Source organism: Caretta caretta, chromosome 1 (assembly GCF_965140235.1).
Source record: "Caretta caretta isolate rCarCar2 chromosome 1, rCarCar1.hap1, whole genome shotgun sequence".
Lineage (NCBI taxonomy): Eukaryota > Metazoa > Chordata > Testudines > Cheloniidae > Caretta > Caretta caretta.
This window is the reverse complement of record NC_134206.1, coordinates 181,130,853-181,156,593: the sequence shown is the minus strand read 5'-3', so window position 1 is coordinate 181,156,593 and position 25,741 is coordinate 181,130,853. Positions and strand designations below refer to the sequence as shown.

The 25,741-nt window shown below is 43.3% G+C and overlaps 1 protein-coding gene across 3 annotated transcripts in view; it reads left to right on the top strand.

The window, feature by feature from the left end:
- The first annotated feature begins 471 nt into the window (after nt 1-471).
- Nucleotides 472-25,741, top strand: part of ROBO1 (roundabout guidance receptor 1) — a 1,030,664-nt gene continuing 1,005,394 nt past the window's right edge. For all 3 annotated transcript variants that reach the window (XM_075117735.1, XM_075117733.1, XM_048868853.2), the window contains exon 1: nt 472-710. The gene's annotated coding sequence lies outside the window, so the exon portion shown is untranslated. The remainder of the gene's footprint in view (nt 711-25,741) is intronic.

Sequence of the window (25,741 nt, the reverse complement as noted above, 5' to 3'; positions counted from 1 at the left end):
ATAATTTTAGCTATTAGAGAACATATGAATGATGGATAATCTAGACAGGGAAGGGAAAAATTTTCCAACATAAAGCCAACTTGTGTGAATACTTCTCTGCAAATTTTCCTTTGAAATCCAGCAGATTTCCCATACCCATCCTGCACAGTGTTATTGAAAAAGCAGATATGAAAGGGGAGATTGCATGACATCCATTTAATGTGGCTTTTTCTTGGTTAACCATTGCAACACGTATCACAATACCAGAGGTAACGAATCAATTAAACAAGATTCCCCCGCGTCCTCTTCCTCCCCCTTCCCATTCCCCTCCAAATCATTCCTTCCCCCCCCCCCCAAAGCTGCTTGCATATTGCTGCTGCTTTGTAGTTTCTCAGAGACAGAGCAGTAGGACCCAGGGGCCTTCCACAGCCACCAATAGAAGCTCATACTTGGGTCTATTTGTATGCAATGCCTTCTGCTCTACGCATTAATAGTAATACAGATAACGGGTCTGAAAGAATTCTCTTCTGAAGAAGGATTTGATTTTCCAGAGTCCTGATATTGGGAAGAAATCCGGTTTCATCCTCCTTTATATTTAAAAGTCTCTTGAGCAGCTTGTTTTCTTAAACTCAAAAAAAAAAAAAAAAAAAAAAAAAGGTCTTTCTATGCAAGGAAAGTTACAAGGACTGAATCATGGAACTGCTAGTTTTCTGAAAATCTTATCTCACAGGGTAAGTCCCCCAAATAACAAAGCAGCGGATGATATTAAAGACCCGCCTAGAAGTTCAAAAGGGATGCAATTGTTTTGTAGTTATGCTGCATTCAGGAATAGGTTTAAAAGAAGTCAACAGTTTCTAAAAGAATTGGGGAATGATCAAAGAGGGAAACCCTAATGCAAAATGCACAATTAGTACAATGAGCAATCCAACAAGTTTCTTTGCAGGTACTGTAGATTTGTTTATTGTCTCTAAAGTTGTCAGGTTATTGTGGGTTGGGATTCTGCGTTATTGTCACTGTTTTTTTTACATTATTATTAACAACGAAGTTTTAAAACTGTGCATTCTTCATCCCTTGGTGTGTCTGAGTGGGAGCGCACGGGTTAAAACATCTTTTTAGAGCGATTTTACGGTGCATTTCAGCTTTGCCTTTCGCCTTCATCTCGCTGTTGCTGCAAAACGGGGAGCCGATGCCTTGGTTGCTGATTGAGTTACAGGCTCTCTGCGTTTGGCGGGGTAACTTTGCAGAGGTCTGCGCCTGTTTAATGGTTTGTAGGCGAGCGGAGTAAACAAACGGGATTAGCAAAGGAAGGCTAGCACTACTGCAATAGAGCTCTGCAACTTTGAGCAACATTCGGGGGGGGGCTTCCTTCTACTTTCCCTATTCGGACAGTTTGGTGTGTGCTCTGTGTGTACGTGAGCAAGAAATTGTCTCTAGTAGGTTTCCACTAATTTCTTTCCCCCTCTTTTGGATGTCAGGTTCGAGGAGAAATACTGTGGTTATAAACTCTGCTTCCCGTCTCCCTGACAGTCCTTGTGCAGTCCGCCGCTTTGTGATGGGCAAGAGGAAAATCATGCAACCCTTTGTAACCCCGGGGGTATAAAAGGGGAGACTCTCTCTACACCCCACACACACTCTCCGCCTTCCCAATTCCCCTTGTGTTGGCTGGGAATAAAACGCTAGGTAGCGTTCAGCTGGGATGGAAGCCCGGCGGCGTCTGAATTATGGATGAAGGGCTGTGAGCTGCTGTCGGGGCAAGCGTCCCCCTCTCTCAGGAGGCTGAGGCGGCTGCGGGTGGCGGGGGCGCTGAGTGCTCCGCTTGGGTCTGCAGTGCGCGCCGCTGCCGCTGCCGCCGCCGCCCGCCGCCGCCACACACAATGGAGAGAGACCCCTCTGGGCTGGCGCGGGGGGAGGGAAGGAGGGAGGGAAGGAGCTCTCCGGCTCCGCTGCTGCTGCAGTGCCGCAAAAGCTCCCCGTGGGAGGCCATCCATTCGCGGCCCTGCCAAGTGCCCCGCGGCGGGCGCTCGCTAGGGAAAGCCGCTCGGCCGGGGCGCGCTGACAGCGTGGGGACGAGGCGCGTGAGGAGAGCGAGAGATGCCGCCTCACGAGGGGTGGGAGCGGCGAGCGCAGGGCGTTTGTGCTTTTCCCCCCAACCCCGCTGCTTGGCTGATAAAAGTAATTGCCCTAAAACCACCGAGGGCGGAGAGCAGCGCAAGCCCCCCGCTGGAGTCCCCGCACTTTGCACAGGCGCTTGTTCCCCAGGGCGGGCGGGCGGGGAGCTGCGGGGAGCAGGTGCCGCTCGGGGAGCTCGCGCCGCCCGTGCTAAAGTGGTTGGAAGTTTGTCCTGGTAGCGTCCCTGCTGCGTCTTCCTCTGGGGAAGCAACAGCGTGAGGGGGACGTCTGCGCCCTGGACTGGGGCACCAGGTAACCGGGGAGCGCGCTCCTCCAGCGAGGGCACTGGCACCTCAGGAAGGTCTCAGAAACGCCCCTTGTTTGTATGCCGAGGCAAAGGAGGACATCAGGGCACCCCCCTCAGCCGCCTTTGTGGCGGGTTGAGTTTAATGAGCAAGAGGCAGGGGAAAGGCGCTGGGGGCTTCTTGCTGCGCGAGCAGGTGCAATGCACCATTTGACAGAGCCTGTGAGGAGGCGAAGGTCCCACCCGAGGCTTCTCGGGATAAGGGGGGCGGGGGCGCAGACTATGGCTGAGCTCGTTCCCACCACTCTGACCGCAACAGGGGGGTTTGCCACCTGGCGGGGATTTCAGTGGCTGAGGCAGTTTCTCTGTAATAGTTGCAAGCCAATTAAAGCGTAATAGTAAGTATTATGACCTCGCAATTGAATTGCCCTGATTTTAATTTGGCCTTGTTAGTACATGGAAGGGAGGCTTCCCAGGAATGCCCGGGTGCTGCTGTGTGATGACCCTGGCGACTCATGAATGGCCTTCTCCCTTAAGGCTGTAGGGAGCCTTTACTGCAGCAAGATAGTGGAGGTTCCACCTTTTGCATAAAGGACAAGTCAGGATCATTTGTTGTCCTTAGAGGTCATATAGTTTTGGGTTGTATTTTTGGGGAGGGGATTGGAATAATCTTAATATTTTGGCCCAACTCAAATTTGAGTAGTTAGAGCAGGGGTTGGCAACCTTTCAGAAGTGGTGTGCCGAGTCTTCATTTATTCACTTTAAAGTTTCATGTGCCAGTAATCTGTAAGTAGTACCATTTTTTTTTTTAAAAAAAAGGAAATTAACACAACCATTTGTTATCCTAAGCACTGAAGAGGTTGTGGGGTATGGTGTTTTTTTTTTTTTTTTTTGTAAAGAGAAACAACAACTTTGTATTATGTACTAAGTGCAGGCAATCTCCTAGCATTCTGCAGATGGAAGGAGTTGGTCATCTGCTCCCAGACTAGCTGGCATAGGCTAAATCCAGGCCTCTGCAGGCAAAATGCACTGCATTACAAAAGGTTCCTTACAGTTAAAGCTCATCTTCTGCCACCTGGGAAGTATAACATTTTGCGGGAACCAGTTTGTAAGTGAAAGAAAATAAAGATTTTCCTGCTGTAAATGGAGGAATTAAGGCTGGCTTACTAACAAACAGCCTGATTCTTTCCTGTGTTACATAAATTTTATACTGGGGTAACGCTATTGAAGTCAGGGGAGTTACACTGGCATAAACCTGGTAGAGAATTAGGCCCAGTGTTTGGAAATGAGGTGGGGGGGGGAAGGAAGACAATAATGCGGATAAAGCATTGTAAACTGAAGTCTTTGAGTGAGTGAGTCTTCATCAGACAAAAGTCTCTCAACAAACAAGATTAGGTTGCAATTCAAACGCTGTTTGTGTGTGCCCAGATACCCTAGAAATACTTACAATAGTAATATGTCATTTAATGTTTGAACAGAAATCTTCATTGATTTCAGTGAGACTGCTAACTAAAAATCAATGACATAAGACCCATAAGAGTCTAGATCCCACAACCAATCTGAAAGACAGTTTAGCTGCTGCTGTTTGACTTTCTAGTTAGAAACCAACTTTTTTATTCTTCTTCTTTATAAAGGGGAATAATCACCAGTTGTAAGTTGGCTGAAACCTCCCCCATCTCCAGACATCCCACAGTGCAATCACTGCAATGAGTGCAGGCACCTGTGGTCTGTCTCATGCTGCTGTAGAAAGAGACAAGAGATTTAACCCCCTCTCTGTCAAATACTGGATGAGGTCTACACTCCCTACATGCTGTGTAGAAGGGACTGACTTGATGTCTTAGCAAATGGGAGATTAATTGGATGCTTCCCTATATGGCATGCTTGGCCTTCCCCTGTTGAGTATTATTATTTATTTGTGCACAGCCTTTTATTTTTATTTGAGATACACTAAATGTGAGAGTCTCTCTACATAAATTCTTCATAGACTCCTCTATAGATGATCTAAGATGTTCAGCAGGTCGGTGGTGGACAACAGAGTCACAGAAAGGTAGATCCTCACATATATATCTTTTGTTGAAAGGAAGAGAGAGAAATTATTAAAAAGACTAAACATAAATTTTAGTTTCTAGGATTGGATAAATCTCCTCCAGAGACTCTGCTTTAGATCTGACTCAGGCCAAAAAAGGAATGGGTTCAGTCAATATCAGTCTGACCATATTTATTAAAATTAGAAAAACATGCATATGGTTTTGCACAATTTAGCAGGCCTGGTCTTTCCTGTTCAGGAGAACCTTAAAATATCAGAGTAGTTGCACTTCAAGACTGGCACAGTTATATTGGCATTGGTGCTCTTTGAGAAAGCTCATCATTGTGTATCAGACTGCTGCCATGTGTTGCTCTTTTATGAGGGTTAAAATGTAATGGTCATGCAAATTTATCTGTCTTTTGGGGAAAACAATTCAGAAAACGTTTGATTCATTTTGAAAATAAGTCCCCATTTTTGGTAAAAATGAGTGTGCACTAACTGGATTGCATTTATAGGTGTCTGACTTTTTTCATGAGATTATGTATTTGAATTCTAACAATGTTTACTAAACATTTTAAAGTAAATAATTATAGGCAAATTACCTATATTCAGTAAAATAGTAGAAATAATAGTATTTTATAAGATTATATTCAAAATCTAGTCATTCATATCCTCCATTGCAAAGTAGTGACTGCACCCCACCATCAGCAGCATCTGAACAAAGAGCCAGTGTATCCAGATCTGGAATGCCCACTCTTCTTGCACAATGTAACGGGAATCTGATGGTGGTATAAACTCAGTGTAGAAGATTCTATGCCATCTTCCACTTTCCTGTTGCCTGTATAAGAGGAAAAAGGGATGTGGCCAGAGGCAAGCTGGAACAGCCATACATAGTAACAATTTCCAGCTGTGGTTTTGTTATTTTAGGGCTGTCAGCAGCTGTCTAAATTAGAGCAGCCCCTAAGCAGGTTTAATTTATAGCTGGAGACCATCCCTGCACTCAATGGCATTAAGTTTGAGAAAGCACAAAGATGAGTTTTCTGCTTTGCACTGTCATACTTCAATCCTAACTTGAGCTGCATGCTGCCTGCATAATGGATGGTTTCCCTAAATGGGTAGATACTAAATATTTCTTTATTATCCTCATAATTGAATGTGTGTCCCGATACACTATTTACTCCACACCATTCAAACCCTGCATGGATTACAGAATTATGAATTTCCTCATGGGGTTTACTGTGGCACCCATCTCCATAGTATCTGACTGCTTCACAAATGTTAATGAATTTATCTTTACAACCGCCTTGTAAGGTGAGGTGGTATTGTTGTCTCCATCTCACAAATGAAGAACTGAGGCATTAGGGCCCAGATCCAAAAAAGCATTAGTGTGCTGAAATCCTTAATCCCAGTTTTATGTGCCATTGTGATCCACAAAACTCCTGCTCAGTTGCTGGCTAACCCAGCAGGTACCTTAGACTCAATTGGAGACTAGTTCCCCCCCCCCCCCCGTAAAAATCCCTAAGTGCCTAAGTTTCTGCTCCTGGACACGTATAACCCACGCATCTCCTGGGTGTGGTGTTCTGTCCCCCTGTAGTGGCACTGAGAGCACCTAGAGATTAATGAGTCTGCTACAGCCTAAGGTAAGAACTATGTGGCTTTTAGCTCATGCAGTACAGGCTCATGCACTAAGCTTCAGAGGTCCCAGGTTCATCCTGCCCACTGATGACCAGGGTATGTGGGTATTACAGATGCACACTGCTGCCTCAGTCTAGGTGCCCGGGGACCTGTCTCTCAACAGGGTGGTCTTCAAACCGGGGGAAGATACACATTGCCCTGCCTATCTTGCCTATGGGGCCTGTCAAGGTTCCTTCCCCTCTCTGAACTCTAGATGTGAGGACCTGCATGAAAACCTCCTAAGCTTACTTTTACTAGCTTCGGTTAAAACTTCCCCAAGGTACAAACTATTTTACTTTTTGCCCTTGGATTTTATTGCTGCCACCACCAAACATCTAACCGATATTTTACTGGGAAAGAGCCTGTTTGGAAACGACTTTCCCCCCAAAATCCTCCCTTACCTTTACACCCCCTTTCCTGGGGAAGGCTTGATAAAAATCCTCACCAATTTGCATAGGTGAGCACAGACCCAAACCCTTGGATTTTAAGAACAATGAAAAAGCATTCAGATTCTTAAAATAAGAATTTTAATTGAAGAAAAAAGTAAAAGAAATCACCTCTGTAAAATCAGGATGGTAAATACCTTACAGGGTAATCAGATTCAAAACATAGAGAATCCCTCTAGGCAAAACCTTAGGTTACAAAAAGACACAAAAATAGGAATCTACATTGCATTCAGCACAACTTATTTTCTCAGCCATTTAAAGGAATCAGAATCTAACGCATATCTAACTAGATTACTTACTAAGTTCTAAGACTCCATTCCTGTTCTGTCTCCGGCAAAAGCATTACACAGACAGAGAGAGAGAGAGAGGCTTTGTTTTTCCCTCCCCCCAGCTTTTGAAAGTATCTTGTCTCCTCATTGGTCATTTTGGTCAGGTGCCAGCAAGGTTATCCTGGCTTCTTAACCCTTTACAGGTGAAAGGGTTTTTCCTCTGGCCAGGAGGGATTTTAAAGGTGTTTACCCTTCCCTTTATATTTATGACAGGGCCTGATTCAGTAGACATGCTCTGGGTATGTGTATGCAGTCAGGCTCCATTCATAATCTGGAGGAAGAAAACTTTTAGCTCTTTGGTTAGAGGGCTCACCTAGAATGTGGGAGACTCAGGTTCAATTCCCATCTCTGCTTGATGGGGTGAAAAGAGTTGAACAGGTGTCCCCCTCTTAAGAGAGTGCCCTAATCACTAGGCTGTGGGATATTCTGATGAGGGTCTTTCACTGTCCTTTTGAAGATGTTCCAATTTGGTTAAATAACTAGTCATTAGAGCAGGGGGACTGGGCCCTGGGTCATCCATATCCCAGGTAGATGCACTAACCATCAGGCTTATAAAGTCATTCTCACTTTCTTTTCTGGCTCAGTTACTGTTTAAGTATTTATCCAAAGTGGAATCCATTTCCTAACTTTTGAATGCTTGAGTTTGCAATTTTAATTTTCTTTTTAGTGATATTTAATTATATTTTCATATAACTTACTAGCTTTTAGATATTCAAATTGAATTACATCATGTGATACTCTACTGACCACCATAGGCTTGGAACCTTTAGATCCACAATACTGTCCCATGCCACTGAAGCTAATGAAGTAACTGGTAGCAGTAATAGGTTGTTATCTGTTATGCAGATCAGCCTCTAAAGGAAGTTGAGAGACACTCTTGGTCAGTGAGGCTCACAGCTATTTTCCAGACAGCAGAAGAATGTTGAGTTTCAGGAATTGTGGGTTTAATATTAGTTTCTGGAGGAGATTGTGCTCTAATGGTTACAAGCCCTTCTGTCCCTGTCTTCAAACTCAACCAAATTTTGATGAACTTGACACCTGTCTGACCCCAGGGCTATGTACCTGCCAAATATCAAGTCACTGCTCTGAAGCATGGAGGTGCAACAGCTACTCAATGAAACAGTTATGAGAATCTCTGAATATTGGTTAAATAAAATTTTCTCCATACCTCTTTCTTAGATATAAAACATTTATGCTGAAACTTTCCAAAAAGTTCAGCCGAAGGCAGACATCTGGCATAGAAAATTTCTGCCTGGATGATTAAATTTTGGCCAAGATAGTGAACATAGTCTTATAATAGAAAATGCTGGGCATTTTTAATTATAGGTCTTGCTGTCAGCTCGACCTATAATATGCTGAAAGGATCACTAAGCTGTGAGCTACTGTCTGATCCGTTGTTAAGTGAGGATTCAGTAATCCACCGTAATCCATCCTTACTAAGTGGAGAAAAATCAATGATGCTGAAACAGTGGATGGGAAAAGGTATCCTATTCATATCATGTACAAGCCACAATAACATATTAAAGATGTAACAAAAGTTTGGCTGCCAAAAAATAAAAATTCTAGCAACACCTATCAATTAGACATTATGAATAATGCAATTTGATTGACTCCATTAAATTTGTCGGGGTTGGAGGAGGGGAAGTGGAAGAGGATGCCACTTCTCAAATACAAATGGGCAGTCAATCAATTTGACTCCAGAATGTTCAACCTTGGTAAAATTATTAACAAAGTGGGCAGAATGACAGATGTGCCACATCAATATACTTATTTAATGAAGGTCAATGGAAAAAATTATGGAGGCCACCTCACTTTATGCAATAGAGTTCTCCTGGGCCACATCAAACTATAACAAAATTGGTACTCCAGCCATATGTTCAAGGTGGACATTAAAGGTACTCATATGGATTAGAGATGGGGAGAATTTCCTGAAGCTTTGCTACATATTTTACAGTGCCTTTGGGAAGTGGTATATATAAGAATTAATATAATAATAGAGGCTTCTTTTGTTCAAGGCAGTATGTAGAGGGGCGCTCAACAAACCAATGATCAAAATGACTGATTCACAGGAATCCTGGTTCCTATGAACCTTACTGGTCTCAAAATATCCCACATTACAAAATTGAAAATCACTTATAACTCCCAGAATAACTTGTACAATGGATTAAATGACATTTCAGGTGCTGAAAGAGTATCCTATGTAAAAAGGAGAGAACTTCACTCATTTAATTATGCTGAACATTCAATTATTAAATTACATTTCCACATCTGATTTTGTCGGCTGTGGGGATGCATGTCCCAGAAAAGACTATGCAACAGTATACTGAGTGTAAAATTTGAATCCTCCAACCTAGACCTATCACTGGGTAACAAAGTTGTGAGGCTCTGAAATGCTGAGGAAAGGCAATAAAAATATGAACAGAGACCTGTGGGTCCTTCCTTAAAATTTGTAAAAAGAAAAGGAGCACTTGTGGCACCTGAGAGACTAACCAATTTATTTGAGCATAAGCTTTCGTGAGCTACAGCTCACTTCATTGGATGCTTATGCTCAAATAAATTGGTTAGTCTCTCAGGTGCCACAAGTGCTCCTTTTCTTTTTACGAATACAGACTAACATGGCTGCTACTCTGAAACTTAAAATTTGTGACATGCCAAGTGGAATGTCATGTATTTCAAAAGATTTTAGAAAACAGCAAACCAGAAGAACATAAATGGAATTCTACTTGCTATTTATTTGCAGTTCTAGAATAACTGGAGATAAATTTAACACAAATTATGCAATGAAAATTTGAGATTTCAAAACACTGTCATCAAACACGCACAGAACTAGAAAAACACTTCACTCCATTCTCCACTCTAAAAATCCATATATCCTCTGTTCTACCTGAACCCTTAATCCATACTGAACATGCCCAGTCCCCTTCATCCATCAATCTTATTCTTGTCTATCCTCTGATCCTCTGTCCCATCAGTTCTGAGCCCCCAATCCATCTATTGCCCCCCAACACCATCAATCCTCTGCCACAATTAATTCTTTCTCCTAGAATCTTCTCCAATTATTTATCTGCCCCAATCCATCCTCTGCCCTACCTTCAACCCCCAGTGGTGCTTCTGCTCTTTCAGCCTTATCAGTCCAGCATTGCTTCCATGAGTCCATCCTCTATTTCCAGTCTTGTATTCTCTCTGCCCACTTCAGGCTCATCACTCAAATGATTCTTCTCCCTTCCCCTACTAGTTCCCAATCAAATTTGTTCCCCAGGCCATCCCTTTACTCTGTCTCCCCAAGCAAATCTCTGATTTTCAATCCATCCTCTACAAACCCCCTACTATACTCATCCTCTCTCCCCATAGTCAATTCATCCTCTGTCCCCAGCAAACTAATCCACCCATGAAACGATCCTCTTTCTGCAGCAGCCTCCTCCTAGGAAATTGACTTTTTCTGTAATTCCTCTCTCCAGCAGATGGATTTCCTCCTCTCATCCCAAGCAATTTGGGCATCCTCCTCCACCTCTCTGTCCCCTTCCCCACCACGAGCAAATTGGTCCTTCCCAGGCACTCAATTTATCTTCAGTCTACAGTATCCCAAGGCTTTCTCTCATTGGATGGGGGCATCAGGGTGTTTCCCATCTCTACACTCAGTGGCAATGTGAAGAGGTGAGACATTCTGTGTTGGACCCCCCTTCCTTAGTCAGCCAGGATATATAAGATGCAATTCTGCACCCCTTCATCCTCCTTTCAATAATTATTGCTGATCAGGGCAGCAGCTCAGGTGGCCGTTGAGGCCCCGGTGACCATTTACAACTGGAGAGGTACAGAGTACTCCTTCTCACACAGAGGGATCTTCAGGGAGAGAAAGCAAGTGGACGGGAAGCAGTGAGGATGGGATGCAAAGCTGGCATTCTCTGCCTCCTTTCCATAGCAACAGGTCTATTCCAACCTTTAAGTTAGCATGTGAAAGAGTCTAAAAGGTCTGGTGACCTAGGTTTCTGCTCCCTACAATAATTTCCTAATGTCTCTTTAGTTCATCATGCTCTCTGAGCTGCAAAACCTAAAAGCAAGAGAAATTTGATTTCTATGTGTGATAAAATTATTACAACTTCAAATAAATACTCTGGTACACTTATATGACTGTGTGATCTCTGGATGTACAGTAGCATACACAAATGTTCAGAGACCTTTTTGCTTCTTTAATTTTAAAAAGAAACCATTGAAATGGAATGCAAAAATGTCATTAATGCAACATACTGGCTGAGACCATACATGCACAAAGTTATTAATATTATTTATTATTGGTATTCCCATAATGCCAATAGTGCCTAGAAGCCCCAGTGTGCCAGACACTGTACAAATGCATTGTAAGAGACAGTCTCTACCCTGAAGAATTTACAGTCTAAAGAGACAAGACAAACTAAGGATGGGAGGAGAAACAGAGATACTGAGAGGTGAAGAGACATGTCCAAGGCCACGCAGCAGGCCAATTCTCCTGACTGCCAGTACAGTGTGATATCCACTGTGTTGCCTTTTCAAAATAAGAAAATTCAAATTACAATAGCTATAGCATTTGTAACTCATCAGTGTTCTATGTATAGTAAGACGTTAAAGTGTGGTTCTACTTTGAATGTTGGTTTGGTAAAAATGGCCTTGTAGGCTCACTCTGATTCCGTATAAAAAGGTCTTAGCCAGTCCTGCACACTCAACCTAGCATCTGAAAGTCAAGCTGTGTCCTTTTATTTTCAGTAAAACTGATCCAAATGAGATTGTCTGTAAGTGTACATATCAAATGCACCCCAGTTGGGTCAGGAGTATTGGTAATGATGAATGAGAATGAAAGCACACAGCTAACTATGAACCCATGTTGAGTTGTCACAACGGCCTGTTGGGGAGAGAGAGAGGTTGGTTGTTTTTGGTACATTGAGCAAACTTTCTCTGAAGTCAAAAAGAAGTAAATAGGAAACCACATGAAATTAAATTTGCAAACCCACTTTTCATAGTTACACTATATGTTACAGGTAGTACCATAAAGAGAGATACAAAAAAACCTTAATCTTATGTGCAAAGGGGCTGGGTTATGGTTGCCATGGAAACCTTAATTTAAATTGCTGACTTTGAGTATAAAAATCTCAACCATAATTGAGCATAAAGCCAAATTATGGTCTCATAAATTCTCATAGCCATCCTAGTGCAATTAAAGGAAGCTGTAAGCATGTTCTTGAGAGTATCTTTTGGCCAATAGTTTGTGTAATTTTAAAAAGGCAACTTCTGAATATAACATAGCAAAACAAAAGAAAACAAAGACCCTATGTTATATTGTTTGCAATATGCACACACGAAGTCAAAAGAAAGAAAGCTGAAATGTACCACTGCTTGCAGTTCATGCAGTGAAGGAATCAATCAGTGAACTCCTGCAGGGAATATAGCAAAAATTTGCATTATAATTGTTTCGTGCAGTTTCCTGTTCAGATTAGAGTGTGCAGAATCTGGAAGAAAACAATGCAATTTTTTCAGTTGTAGTCATCTATGCACAGATTATGAACAGATAGGAACGTTTCCTCTGAAGCTAATAAAAGAAGAGAAGGAGAGAATGGGGGAAAAAACCCTCAAGATATATCTTATCTTACACCATGATTTTAGACTGCAAGACAGTCTCATATTTGTTCACTGTATTCTTTTGAGTGATTCAGTGTTCACTGTATCTATTATATATTAGTGTGCCTTAATATAGAAGGTAGCTATAGTAACGATAGCATCAATTAGTAAAGATTTTGCAAAAATCTTTTGAAAAACTATGCCAAACTGGAGGAACAGAAGAACTGTGACACATCCCCTTTTTGTTTTTTTTTCTGTTGAGAAACAATACTGCATTATTTTTCTTAACCACCTAATCACCAGTACCTTCATGATGACATCCAGAGTGGAACAGAGAGAGACTCCTGATGCCAAATGTTTGAATCCCCTTTTATGTACTATCGAAACCAATCTGTATTTTTTCTTCTCTGATACTGAAACATGGAGGAGAAACTTCTGGCCCTAGCCCTTTTGTAGCAACTCTTTTGGCTATGTCCAACGAACATACTTCATTAGAATGATGGAAGCATCTGCCCTTAAAGAAATCCCAAAATAGTATTTTCTGTAAATGTGCATTTAATGCACCCAGACAACCTCATCACTATCATTTTGTGACACTCTGAGGGAGCAAAACACATTTTTTCAAATGTATCAAAGGAGTAGCTGTGTTAGTTTGTATCCACAAAAACAACAAAGAGTCCAGTGGCACCTTAAAGAGTAAGATTTATTTGGGCATAAGCTTTCGTGGGTGAAAAACCACTTTTTCAGATGCATGAAGTGAAAATTACCAATACAAGCATAAATATACTGGCACATGAAGAGAAGGGAGTTACCTTACAAGTGGAGAACCAGTGATGACAAGGCCAATTCAGTCAGGGTGGATGCAGTCCACTCCCAATAATTGATGAGGAGGTGTCAATACCAAGAGAGGGAAAATGCTTTGGTGGTGAGCCAGCCACTCCCAATCCCTGTTCAAGCCCAAATTAATGGTGTTAAGTTTGCAAATGAATTGTAGCTCTGCAGTTTCTCTTTGAAGTCTGTTTTTGAAGCTTTTGTCATAGAATCATAGATTATTAGGGTTGGAAGGGACTTCAGGAGGTCATCTAGTCCAACCCCCTGCTCAAAGCGGGACCAATCCCCCACTAAATCTTCCCAGCCAGGGCTTTGTCAAGCCTGACCTTAAAAACCTCTAAAGAAGGAGATTCCACCACCTCCCTAGATAACCCATTCCAGTGCTTCACCACCCTCCTAGGGAAAAAGGTTTTCCTAATATCCAACCAAAAACCTCCCCCACCGCAAATTGAGACCACTATTCCTTGTTCTGTCATCTGGTACCATTGAGAACAGTCTAGAGCCATCTTCTTTGGAACCCCCTTTCAGGTAGTTGAAAGCAGCTATCAAATCTCCTCTCATTCTTCTCTTCTGCAGACTAAATAATCCCAGTTCCCTCAGCCTCTCCTCATAAGTCATGTGCTCCAGCCCCCTAATCATTTTTGTTGCCCTGCACTGGACTCTTTCCAATTTTTCCACATCCTTCTTGTTGCAGGATGGCTACTTTTAAATCTGTTTTTGAATGTCCAGGGAGATTGAAGTGTTTTCCTACTGGCTTTTGTATGTTATCATTCCTGATGTCTGATTTGCGTCCATCTATTCTTTTATGTAGAGACTGTCCGGTTTGGTCAATGCACATGGCAGAGGGGCGTTGCTGGCACATGATGGCATACATAACATTAGTCGATGTGCAGGTGAATGAGCCCCGGATGGTGTGGCTGATGGTGTGACTAGAGTAGATATGGGGACAGAGTAGGCAATGAGGTTTGTTACAAGGATTGGTTCCTAGGTTAGTGTTTTTGTGGTGTGATGTGTAGTTGCTGGTGACTATTTGGTTCAGATTGGGGGGCTGTCTGTAAGCGAGGACTAGCCTGCCTCCCAAGGTCTATGAAGGATCATTTTCCGGGATAGGTTGTGGATCGTTGATGATGTGCTGGAGAGGTTTTAGCTGGGGGCTGTACATGATGGCCAGTGGTTTTCTGTTATTTTCCTGGTGGGCCTGTCCTGCAGTAGCTAACTTCTATGTACCAATCTCGCTCTGTCAATCTGTTTCCTCACTTCCTCAGGCAAGTATTGTAGTTTTAAGAATGCTTGATAAAGATCTTGTGGGTGTTTGTCTCTGTGTGAGGGATTGGAACAAATACGGTTTTATCTTAGGGCTCGGCTGTAGACAATGGAGCGTGTGATGTGCCCTGGATGGAAGCTGGAGGAGTGGTAGATACGCTGGAGGGGAGGGATAGGATACAGAAGGACCTAGACAAATTGGAGGATTGGGCCAAAAGAAATCTATGAGGTTCAATAAGGATAAGTGCAGGGTCCTGCACTTAGGATGGAAGAATCCAATGCACCGATACAGACGAGGGACCGAATGGCTAGGCAGCAGTTCTGCGGAAAAGGACCTAGGGGTGACAGTGGACGAGAAGCTGGATATGAGTCAGCAGTGTGCCCTTGTTGCCAAGAAGGCCAATGGCATTTTGGGATGTATAAGTAGGGGCATAGCGAGCAGATCGAGGGACGTGATCGTTCCCCTCTATTCGACATTGGTGAGACCTCATCTGGAGTACTGTGTCCAGTTTTGGGCCCCACACTACAAGAAGGATGTGGATAAATTGGAGAGAGTCCAGCGAAGGGCAACAAAAATGATTAGGGGTCTAGAACACATGACTTATGAGGAGAGGCTGAGGGAGCTGGGATTGTTTAGCCTGCAGAAGAGAAGAATGAGGGGGGATTTGATAGCTGCTTTCAACTACCTGAAAGGGGGTTCCAAAGAGGATGGCTCTAGACTGTTCTCAATGGTAGCAGATGACAGAACGAGGAGTAATGGTCTCAAGTTGCAGTGGGGGAGGTTTAGATTGGATATTAGGAAAAACTTTTTCACTAAGAGGGTGGTGAAACACTGGAATGTGTTACCTAGGGAGGTGGTAGAATCTCCTTCCTTAGAGGTTTATAAGGTCAGGCTTGACAAAGCCCTGGCTGGGATGATTTAACTGGGAATTGGTCCTGCTTCGAGCAGGGGGTTGGACTAGATGACCTTCAGGGGTCCCTTCCAACCCTGATATTCTATGATTCTATGTAGGTAAGTATAGCGGTCAGTAGGTTTCCGGTATAGGGTGGTGTTTATGTGACCATCACTTATTTGCACTGTAGTGTCCAGGAAGTGGATCTCTTGTGTGGACTGGTCCAGGCTGAGGTTGATGGTAGGGTGGAAATTGTTGAAATCCAGGTGGAATTCTTCAGGGGCCTCCTTCCTGTGGGTCCATATGATGAAGATGGCATCAATGTAGCGCAAGTAGAGGAGGGGCGCTAGGGGACGAGAGCTGAGGAAGCGTTGTTCTAAGTCAGCCATAAAAATGTTTGTATACTGTGAGGCCATGCAGGTACCCATAGCAGTGCCGCTGACTTGAAGGTATAAGTTGTCCCCAAATCTGAAATGGTTGTGGACAACATCACAGAGCTCAGCCACCAGGTGTGCCGTGGTCTCATCAGGGATACTGTTCCTGACAGCTTGTAGTCCATCCTCATGTGGAATATTGGTATAAGGAGCTTCTACATTCATGGTGGCCAGGATGGTGTTTTCAAGAAGATCACCAATGCATTGTAGTTTCCTCAGAAAGTCTCAAAGATAGCTAGGCATGCTGGTAACGTAGGGTCTGAGGAGAGAGTCTAAATAGCCAGATAAACCTGCTGTAAGAGTGCCAGTGCCTGAGACGATGGGGCGTGCAGGATTTCCAGGTTTATGGATCTTGGGTAGCAGATAGAATACTCCTGGCGGGGCTTTAGGGGTGTGTCTGTGTAGATTTGTTCCCATGGTGTAGCAGGGAGTTTGTTGAGCAGATGGTATAGTTTCTTTTGGTACTCCTCAGTGGGATCGGGGGATAGCAGCCTGTAGAATGTGGTGTTGGAGAGTTGCCTGGCAACCTCCTGTTCATAATCCGACCTGTTCATGATGACTATGGCACCTCCTTTGTCAGCCCCTTTGATTATAATGTCAGAGTTGTTTCTGAGGCTGTGGATGGCGTTGTATTCTGTACGGCTGAGCTTATGGGGCAAGTGATGCTGTTTGTTCACAATTTCAGCCTGTGTACGTCTATGGAAGCAGATGTACTTCTATGTAGAAGTCCAATCTGTCATTTTGGCAATCAGGAGGAGTCCACACACAATTCTTCTTCTTGTAGTGTTGGTAGGAGTGTTCCTGTGGATAAGTGTGCTGTTCAGTGGTGTGTTGAAAATATCCCTTGAGTCGGACATAGCAAAAGTAGGCTTCCAGATCACCGAAGAACTGTATTATGTGCGTGGGGGGTGGTGGGGCAGAAAGAGAGTCCCCGAGATAGGACAGACTATTCTGACGGGCTAAGTGTGTGGTTGGATAGATTAACAGTGTTGCTGGGTGAGTTAAGGGTACCACAGTTGTAGCTCCCTGTGGCATGTAGGAGTTTAGATAGTTTACTGTCCTTTTTCCTCTGTAGAGAAGTAAAGTGTGTGTTGTAAATGGCTTTTCTTGTTTTTGTAAAGTCCAGCCATTTGGAAGGATGGTTTTTTATGAAAGTCTCCAGTTTTGAGAGCTCATTATTGATCTTCTCCTGTTTGCTGTACAGGATGCTGATCAGGTGATTCTTCAGTTTCTTTGAGAGTGTGTAGCTCAATCTCTCACCATAGTCAGCGTAATATGTTGATTGCAATGGATTTTTACCTTCCATCTATTTGGTATGATATCCATCTGTTTTCACTTGGATAGGAAGATTATGTCTGTCTCTATCTGTGCAAGTTTTTCATGAAGTTCATGGATTTCCACTTCATAAGGCTAAATTCAGTGCCTTGCATGGTGTCAAGTATCAGGGGATAGCCATGTTAGTCTGTATCCACTAAAACAATGAGGAGTCTGGTGGCACCTTAAAGACTAACAGATTTATTTGGGCATAAGCCTGGACATTCAATAACAGATTTAAACGTAGCCATCCTGCAACAAAGAAAGTCAAAAACAGACTTCAAAGAGAAACTGCAGAGCTACAATTCATTTGCAAACTTAACACCATTAATTTGGGCTTGAACAGGGACTGGGAGTGGCTGGCTCACTACCAAAGCAATTTTCCCTCTCTTGGTATTGACACCTCCTTATCAGTTATTGGGAGTGGACCACATCCACCCTGACTGAATTGGCCTTGTCATCACTGGTTCTCCACTTGTAAGGCAACTCCCTTCTCTTCATGTGCCAGTATGTTTATGCTTGTATCTGTAATTTTCACTCCATACATCTGAAGAAGTGTTTTTTTTACCCACGAAAGCTTATGCCCAAATAAATCAGTTAGTCTTTAAGGTTCCACCGGACTCCTCGTTATTTTTTCAGATGAATACTCATGTCAAACACTATAGTGCATTAATAAAAATTGACATCACTACAGGGCAGAGTTAAGGTTGTTTGGGTGCATAAATTGTGCATTCCCCCCCCCCCATGTTTGAATTTCTTTTAAGTTCAGTCTTAACTTTGATTTTCCTGGGTTTCTATTGCCTGTTCTTGGGTAAGTACAATATTATTTTAAGTTACTGACATGTAGTCTCCCAGGCTAACAGGATTTTTTGTCTGAGATATAACAGAGGGCCTAATCCAGCATCCATTCAGGTCAAAGGCAATACTCCTAAAGTCTTCAAAGGGAGCAGGAACAGGCTGAGCATTAATTATTCCATCAGTAATTCTGTAATTTTTTAATTGATTTTTTTAATTAACTTAAACTACTGTACATTTTTTCTTTGTAAAAGGACTCTTTTACTGTAATACCACTAAAATCTATACTAAGCCCTATTTATCAGTTACAGTGTTTTATAAATATATTTTTATGGAAAAGCCTACGTTAGCTGCAAATGCTTAGTGTCTCCTAAATTTGTCTAAGATGAAAAAAAAATACTCTCTACAGCATAGCTTTACTTGGGCTATTTTAGTGACTGACATAATCAGTATATATTTGTTTCCTTTCACACATAGCTGTGAATACTATCAAAAGCATTCTGCTGCACCTACTTGTTTATTCTACTGCAATAAAATTATTATATTTTATGTATCTACTAACAATAAGCAGCATTTTACAAGGTTATACTAAAGATAAAACATGTCCTGATCTTACCAGTGCTAGACGAGACCAGAATAGACAGTGTTATAGAGTTGTCAAGGAGAAATGCATCAATTTCAGTGTTGTACTTTATATAGGGCTAGATTGTGAGTTTACAATCCACCCTGAGTACATTGTTGCACTGCTCCAGAGCATCCCCAGAGGGTTGCCGCAGAGAAGGAGTAAACTGTACTGGGTCTAAAACTGGCACAGCTTCTTTGCCAAGTTCACTGAGGGGGGTGGAGTAGGGGTGGAGACAAGGCTCTGTCCACTTCCAATAGAGCCTGCTTCTCTTCCTAGGTTGTTTTCTTTGATACGAATACCTGGCTCTCCGTACTCTATGCTAGCCAGGCCACAATTTGGCCTATACTAAATTGCTGAAAAAGACAAATTACTGAGTGATTTGTGTCTTTTCAAATTGTATATAATCCCCTTATACTTGTTTATAGAAGTGATTATTTTACGGGTATATTATGGAAACTCTGATAGTGACTCCATGGTTAATTGAGCATCAGAATTTTCCCCAATGGGAATCTTTACAGTCTTCTAGTTCTATCTGTCTTGAATATCTTTGGGGGAAAAAGGTATTTGAAATTACAAATCTTAGTATGTTTGAACTGTTTAAGGTACTATTGGGTTGAAAAGTTATTAAATTACAGTGTTCCAAAAATCACTAATTTCAGATAATCTGATAAGGAGTCTCACCTCTTTTGGTACCCTTTTGGCATGCAGACGGCTCAGTATGTACCCACAGCAAAGAATTCAAATTATTTAATACACTTTGTCCCTTTTCATAGCAAATCAATCACAGTCAGAAAGACCACATCAATGAGTAGAACTAATTCACGATGGGAATGGACCGTTTACGGGAACTGACTGTGAGTGTATGTGTAAGAATCTGACATAGGTGAAAGTATGATTATGTGTTTGCATTTATTATCCCTTAGCAACTCACAGGATTTTCAACAAGTGTTTTTTATGTTTGAATAATAAAAAATCAACCAAGAAAGGTCTATGTGAAGGACCATCACCTACTTAGGTCATGTCACCGAGTGGCAAAAACATGGAAACTTTGTATTTTGTAACACTGAAAAGATCCTTCATTCACATTCATTACCATTGACAGTTCACTGATTTTATTAAAACAGTCTGGGAGACCATAGCTGGCCTTTTTGCTATCCATGTTACATAGTTTCTGTAGATTAATGTTCTGTGATGTAGTTTAGCAATAAAATCTTTAATAGATTATGACTTCAGAAGGTGTCCTTCTCAACTAGTTGCACATGTTAAGTCACAATTTTGAACAAGGACATTACATAACAGCAGTGTGGTAAGTAGATTTAACAACACTGGAGGCACAACCTGCACCTCAATACCTTCATGAAATATAGAGAGAGACATTAATAACTTTAAAGTCTATTATTAGTTATTGATTTTGCAAATTGGTCAGTAAAAGTAGTAGAAATACAATAAGAAAGTAAGGCTACTGCATAAAGTGAAATGCATTTTTAAAATTTATTTTAATAACTCTTTTTGCTCTTGGTTTGTTTTATATTGGTATGTGATTAGGTATAATTCCTGTAAAGTGTGCATTGTATCCTCCTCTAGCGGGTGGTTCACACATAGGAAAACAGCCTACTACTGTTGCCAGCTAATGAAATTATTCCTTTAGCTCAGGCAGTAGGGGTCTGCTGGTAACTAGGATAAAAACCCTGCGGATGTCCTGTAGCTGGGATTGTTAAAATATTTTTTACAATATACAGTTAAATATACAATAGTTCAATTTCATAAAAACAATGCAGCATAAGAAATGTGAGATTTACCTACAGTGTTGTCTGTGCTATTACATTTTTGCTAAGAGGTAGCAAGTATCTACCAACTTTTGTGCAGATAATAATGTGTACAGATTAATGAGGTTCCACTCTTTTTTTTTTAAGCCCTTATCTTGCAATTGGCTCGATCTTGACAGACCCCTGTCTCCTTGTGGAGCCATGTTGACTTAAATGGAACTCTGAATGAGCATAGGGATTCATCCAAATGGTCCTTAGTGCAGGATCAGGGCCTTGAATTGTAAGCTCCTTCAGGTCAAAGGACTTTTTCTTCTTATGTCTGTTCTCCACCTAGCACATTTGGAGCACTACCATATTTATTATAGATAATTAATAATATGTCAATGTATCATGTAAATTGATTGAAAAATTAGCAGTAGTCTGATTTGCCATTGCACTGTGTTTATTATATGTATCTCAAAAGAAGACAATTGCAATTCTAACACCTATAGTGTATATCTCTCTGAGTGTAAATGCACCTACAGACCTTTTATTATAGTCTAACTAGAGGACTAGTGAATAATCTCAGCATGGTTGAGCAGCAAATGTTGGAGGATAATTGGATCTGCAGGCTAAGATAGTATGAATGTTGAAAGTATCATGGGGAAGATTGATAGGTAGCTATTTAACATTGCGTTTGAAATCTGCTTTTTGTTTTTGTGTTCCTTTAGTAGGCATTTAGTTTTTTAACTTTTAATGTAACTTTAAAATTTTGGCTTAAATTAAATATTGATGTTAGTGCTTTCTAAATTATGTCTTTATGAGCACATGGGTCAGTAAGTAGAAAGTGTTGAGAAATTAATTGGGGATATATGAGGAATATCTTAAATAATATCCATTTTTAAAAGAGATTCTTTGAACATAAAATTAAGACATTGGATTAAGTCAGATATGTTCTTTACAAATATAAATTATTCAAAGCAGTAAATTAGCTTAGTGTTTTATCGCAATTTTCTGCTAAAGTGCTATTTTTATAAACTTATTGTGTATTAAAGCCTTCCAAAACCCAAGACAATCTCAAAACAAACAAAAAAAAATGATGGATCCAATCCTGCATCATTTAAGTAAGCAACACTGCCATTGTCTTCAGTGAGAGCTTTGCCTGATCAAGAACTATTCCATCTCCATTCACTCACTGTTATCCATCCTTCCATTTCTTGTCCTCTCCTGATAAGGTCTTTTTTTTTATTTGTCTGACTTTATTCTTTTGTTATTTATCATAAACACTTCAGACTGAGACCTGTTTTCTTGCTTCCTTGAAAAGTGTCCAATAAACCTCCAGTAAGGCACTGTCTAAGGGCATGTCTACACTACAGACATAAGTTGACCTATTTTAGGTCTCACCAGGAGTGCAAACATCATCTGAAGAGGGACGCTGTGAGGGGATGAGAGCTAGAGCTCTCGGTGCATTTCCCTACTGGAAGCCCAGCTGCCCCCAGGCTCTTGGCTGCCCCCTCCCAGCCAGGAGTGCAAGGCAGCCACCTGAGCGTCTTGCCTCCCCACTGGGACTGGGGGGAAGCTGCCCAGGCTTCTGTGCGCCTTGAGCCGGAATGGGGAGCCAGGTAGGTGCAGCCTGGGTAGGAGTGGGGAGCTGGGCTTTTGCTGCCCAGCTTTCTTGTCAATTTCAGAGCTCTGGCATGGGGGCCCTGAAATTGACAAGACAGCCAACAGCCAGTGTAAATAATGCAGTGTCTATGCAAATGTTGCGTCACCCTAACTATCGACATAAACCCTATGCCTCTTATGGAGGTGGAATTATTGTGCTGCTGTAGTAAGGCATTTACATCTGTGGGAAAAGGCTGCAGTGTGTACATTGACATCATTAGGTGGACATAAGTTGTGTAGCAGGGTGCTGGTGCAAAAGCACCTAATAAGCCCGTGCCCAGTCAGCTCCAATCGGGAAACAGATTGGGGCTGATGGAAAAGGCCTGATGCTGCCCTGAGGATTGGCAACACCTGCTGGCCTGACAAGCCAAGGGCTATAAAGGCTGGGAGGGAGCCAGAAGGCAGTGGGCAGCCAGGGAAAAAATCAGTCAGGGAGCTGGAGGCCTCTTAGCTGAAGGCTGACTCTGCCTGTAAAAGAGGTTGACTAATCCTGCAAGGCTTGTATATAGAGGGAGGGACAACTGGTGGAGGGAGAACCTTATGTAAATAAAGACATGGGTGTTGCACAACCCTAAAGCCTCTTTGAGCCTTATTGGGGGCAGCAAGCGGGCCACAGGAAGAGGGGCAGGTTGTGAACCCTGTTACATGTGGGGGCTTGTCCGGGATCCTTTGCCAGAGACACAGTTTGGTGACCCGGAGATGGAGGGCACTCTGCAGTGGCTCACAGAACAACATGGGGAGATGCAGAAGACACTGCAAGCCTTTCAGCACCAGCTGGAGAGGCAAGCTTTACTGGGTTGGCAGGCTGAGCAACAATGGATTTTGCAGGGCTTTATCAAGGAACAGGCAACACTGCAGCAGCAGCTCCTGTAGAAACTGATGAGTCTTGCGGGGGGAGATGGCACCTGGCCTCTGGTCCTTAGTCTCTGTAAAATGGCCCTGGCGGACAACCCCTACGCATTTTTGGGCACCTTTGAGTGGGTGGCCCTGGGTGCAGGATGGGACAGGACAACCTGGGCCCTGTGGCTAGCTCCATATCTTGCTGGGGATGTGCAAGTGGCGTATATGGCCCTGATGGATGCCCAGACTAGGGACTATGACACAGTGAAGGCAGCCATCTTGGACCACCTGGGGCTTTCGTCAGAGAAATACCGGCAAAAGTTTTGAGGCCTTTGCCCAGAGATTAACAGACTGGGCAACGCAGTGGTTGAGGCCTGACACCGAAACAGTGGGGCAGATTATGGATCAGGTGATTCTCGAACAGTTTGTACAGTGCCTCCCAGATAGCATGCGGGTCTGGGTGCGGCAACATCAGCCTGCACCGTAGAAGCTGCTGTCAAAAGGATGGAGGAATATACAGAGGCAGACTTCTTGGACCCTGTGAGAGGCAGAGGGAGGCAAGAAATCCCGTGAGCACCCTGCTGGGAAACGGGTAGACAAGCAATGGGAGGAGCCCATGGAAACCTCTAGCCGCCTGGGACAGCTTGCAAGCTGGTGCTGTGAACAGCCGGGGCATAAGAGCTGTGACTGCCCAGTGATGGACTGTGGGGTTGCTGAATTCTGTGGTTGGACCAAGGTTGGGGTGCAGAAGAAGAGGCGTGGAATAGCCACCATCCCCAGGTGGGGAGAAAGCCCCAGAGTGGTCTAGTGGATACAGCCTCAGCCCGCTTCCTCATACAGCGGCGCTTGGTGAAGCCGTATTGGCTTATCCCTGTAGAAAGGATGCTGGTGGAATGCATCCACGGGGATGGGGAGTATTGTCCCGTGGCCCAGGTACCCCTGGAGGTGCAGGGAAGGTTTGCCTGGAAGTGGGTGGAGGTAATAGAGGGGTTGCCCTACCCGGTGGTCCTGGGGTTGGACTGGAACCCTTCCCCAAAAGGGAAAGAGGACACGGGGAGGAACCAACAGAGAAAGCAAGAGAGAGGACCTTGGAGGGAGGGGTCCAGGCCCCTATGGGGGCTGACCCTGAGAAAGGGGAGTCCTCACAACCTCAAGGGGAGAAAGATACAAACCCTAGACAACACAGTCAGGATAGGGACCCTACGGGAGGGAACTATGAAGGAACAGACATCCCAGGATGGGACCACCCAGGGGAGGGAATCCCTGTGATAGAGGCAGAGGAGCTAAAGAAAGATCAGAGGGTAGAAACCCAAAACGGGGAGGCCCAAACTCCAAGAGGCAGAGGCCCCAACTGGAGACAGGGGGTAGCCTTGGGGCAGTTGGCTCTGATCCGTCTCCCCCACCAGGGAAGGAAAAAGAGCGTCTGGGGTGACCTGCCCAAGGTTGTGACTGGTGTGACAACCTCTGGGCAGAGATGGACTTGTGGGGTGGCCCACCTCCTACCTAATGCACCTTCTGTGGGTGGGGCATGCCAAAACCCCACAGGGTTCAGCCCAGGGATTATCCTGCTGGGCAGGGAGGCCACCCCCAGAGTAAAACCCTAGGCCGAGGAAGATCAGGCCTGGCATCGGCTTAAGGGGGGAGGTATGTAGCAGGGTGCTGGTGCAAAACAGAGTGGGGCTGGTGGAAAAGGCCTGATGCTGGCCTGAGGATAGGCAACACCTGCTGGCTTGACAAGCCAAGGGCTATAAAGGCTGGGAGGCAGCCAGAAGGCTGGGGGCAGCCAGGGAGAAGTCAGTCAGGGAGGGAACTGGAGGCCTCCTAGCTGAAGGCTGACTCTGCCTGTAAAAGAGGTTGACTAATCCTGCAAGACTTGTATATAGAGACCCAATGGTGGTGGGAGAACCTTATGTAAATAAAGACAAGGGGGGTTGCCCAACCCTAAAGCGTTTCTGAGCCTTATTGGGGGCAGCAAGTGGGCCCCAGGAAGAGGGGCGGTTCATGGACCCTGTTACAGTTGCCTTACATCGACCTAACTGTGTAGTGTAGACCAGGTCTAAATAACTCTTCCCCTGTAAGTGTGGGAAACACCTTACACTATTCATGAAAAGTACACTCGAAGCTTTAGGTTCCATTGAGGGAGTCTTATCTAATACATTTTATCTGAGGCAGTAATGCATAAACTTAATGTGGAAGAAGAAAAAAGTGATTTTTAATTTAATAGGACTAGGGAATGATTTAGGCTTTGTTGGTAATGAGCTGGGATTGTCTGTCTGGAATTGAGTCACAATTGCTGTGTTCCTGGTGCAGTGCAGCTATGTGCTGCCTCTTACTCGGGACAGTTTGCAAGGTGCAGTGTACATTAAGGGGTAATGAAATATTTAAAGTGTGACTGGTTAGTTGAATAAAGTGGGCAGGCTTTTGCTTTTAGTACTGCAAGACAAGTGAGATGGAATATAGTTAGCTGTTACTACCCATTATTAGCAGCTTAAATGGGTACAGTGAAACTTAGGGAAATTCCAAAATGAAAGTGTTTCTGAAACTAAGTCAAAATATTTCATTTTGGAAATACTGTACTGAGTCAAACTGTTTTGATATTTCCCAATTCTGAAACTATTTGCCAAAAGCTACCTGAATTTACAAATAGTTTTGGTTGACCAGAATCTGCATATTTTCAACAGAACAAAATACGTATGTGAAAAATTTCACCCAGTTCTCCTGAAGACAGTAAAGATAGGCAGGACCTTTCAAGACGTTTATCCGGGAGTTAAACAACCTGGAGGTGTTTAACCAGTAATGTCGTATGAAACCGTTGTGAATCCTTGAAAACCTTTCTGATCTGGTGGTTTGGTATCATGAATAATAACGGCAAAACTAGGATAT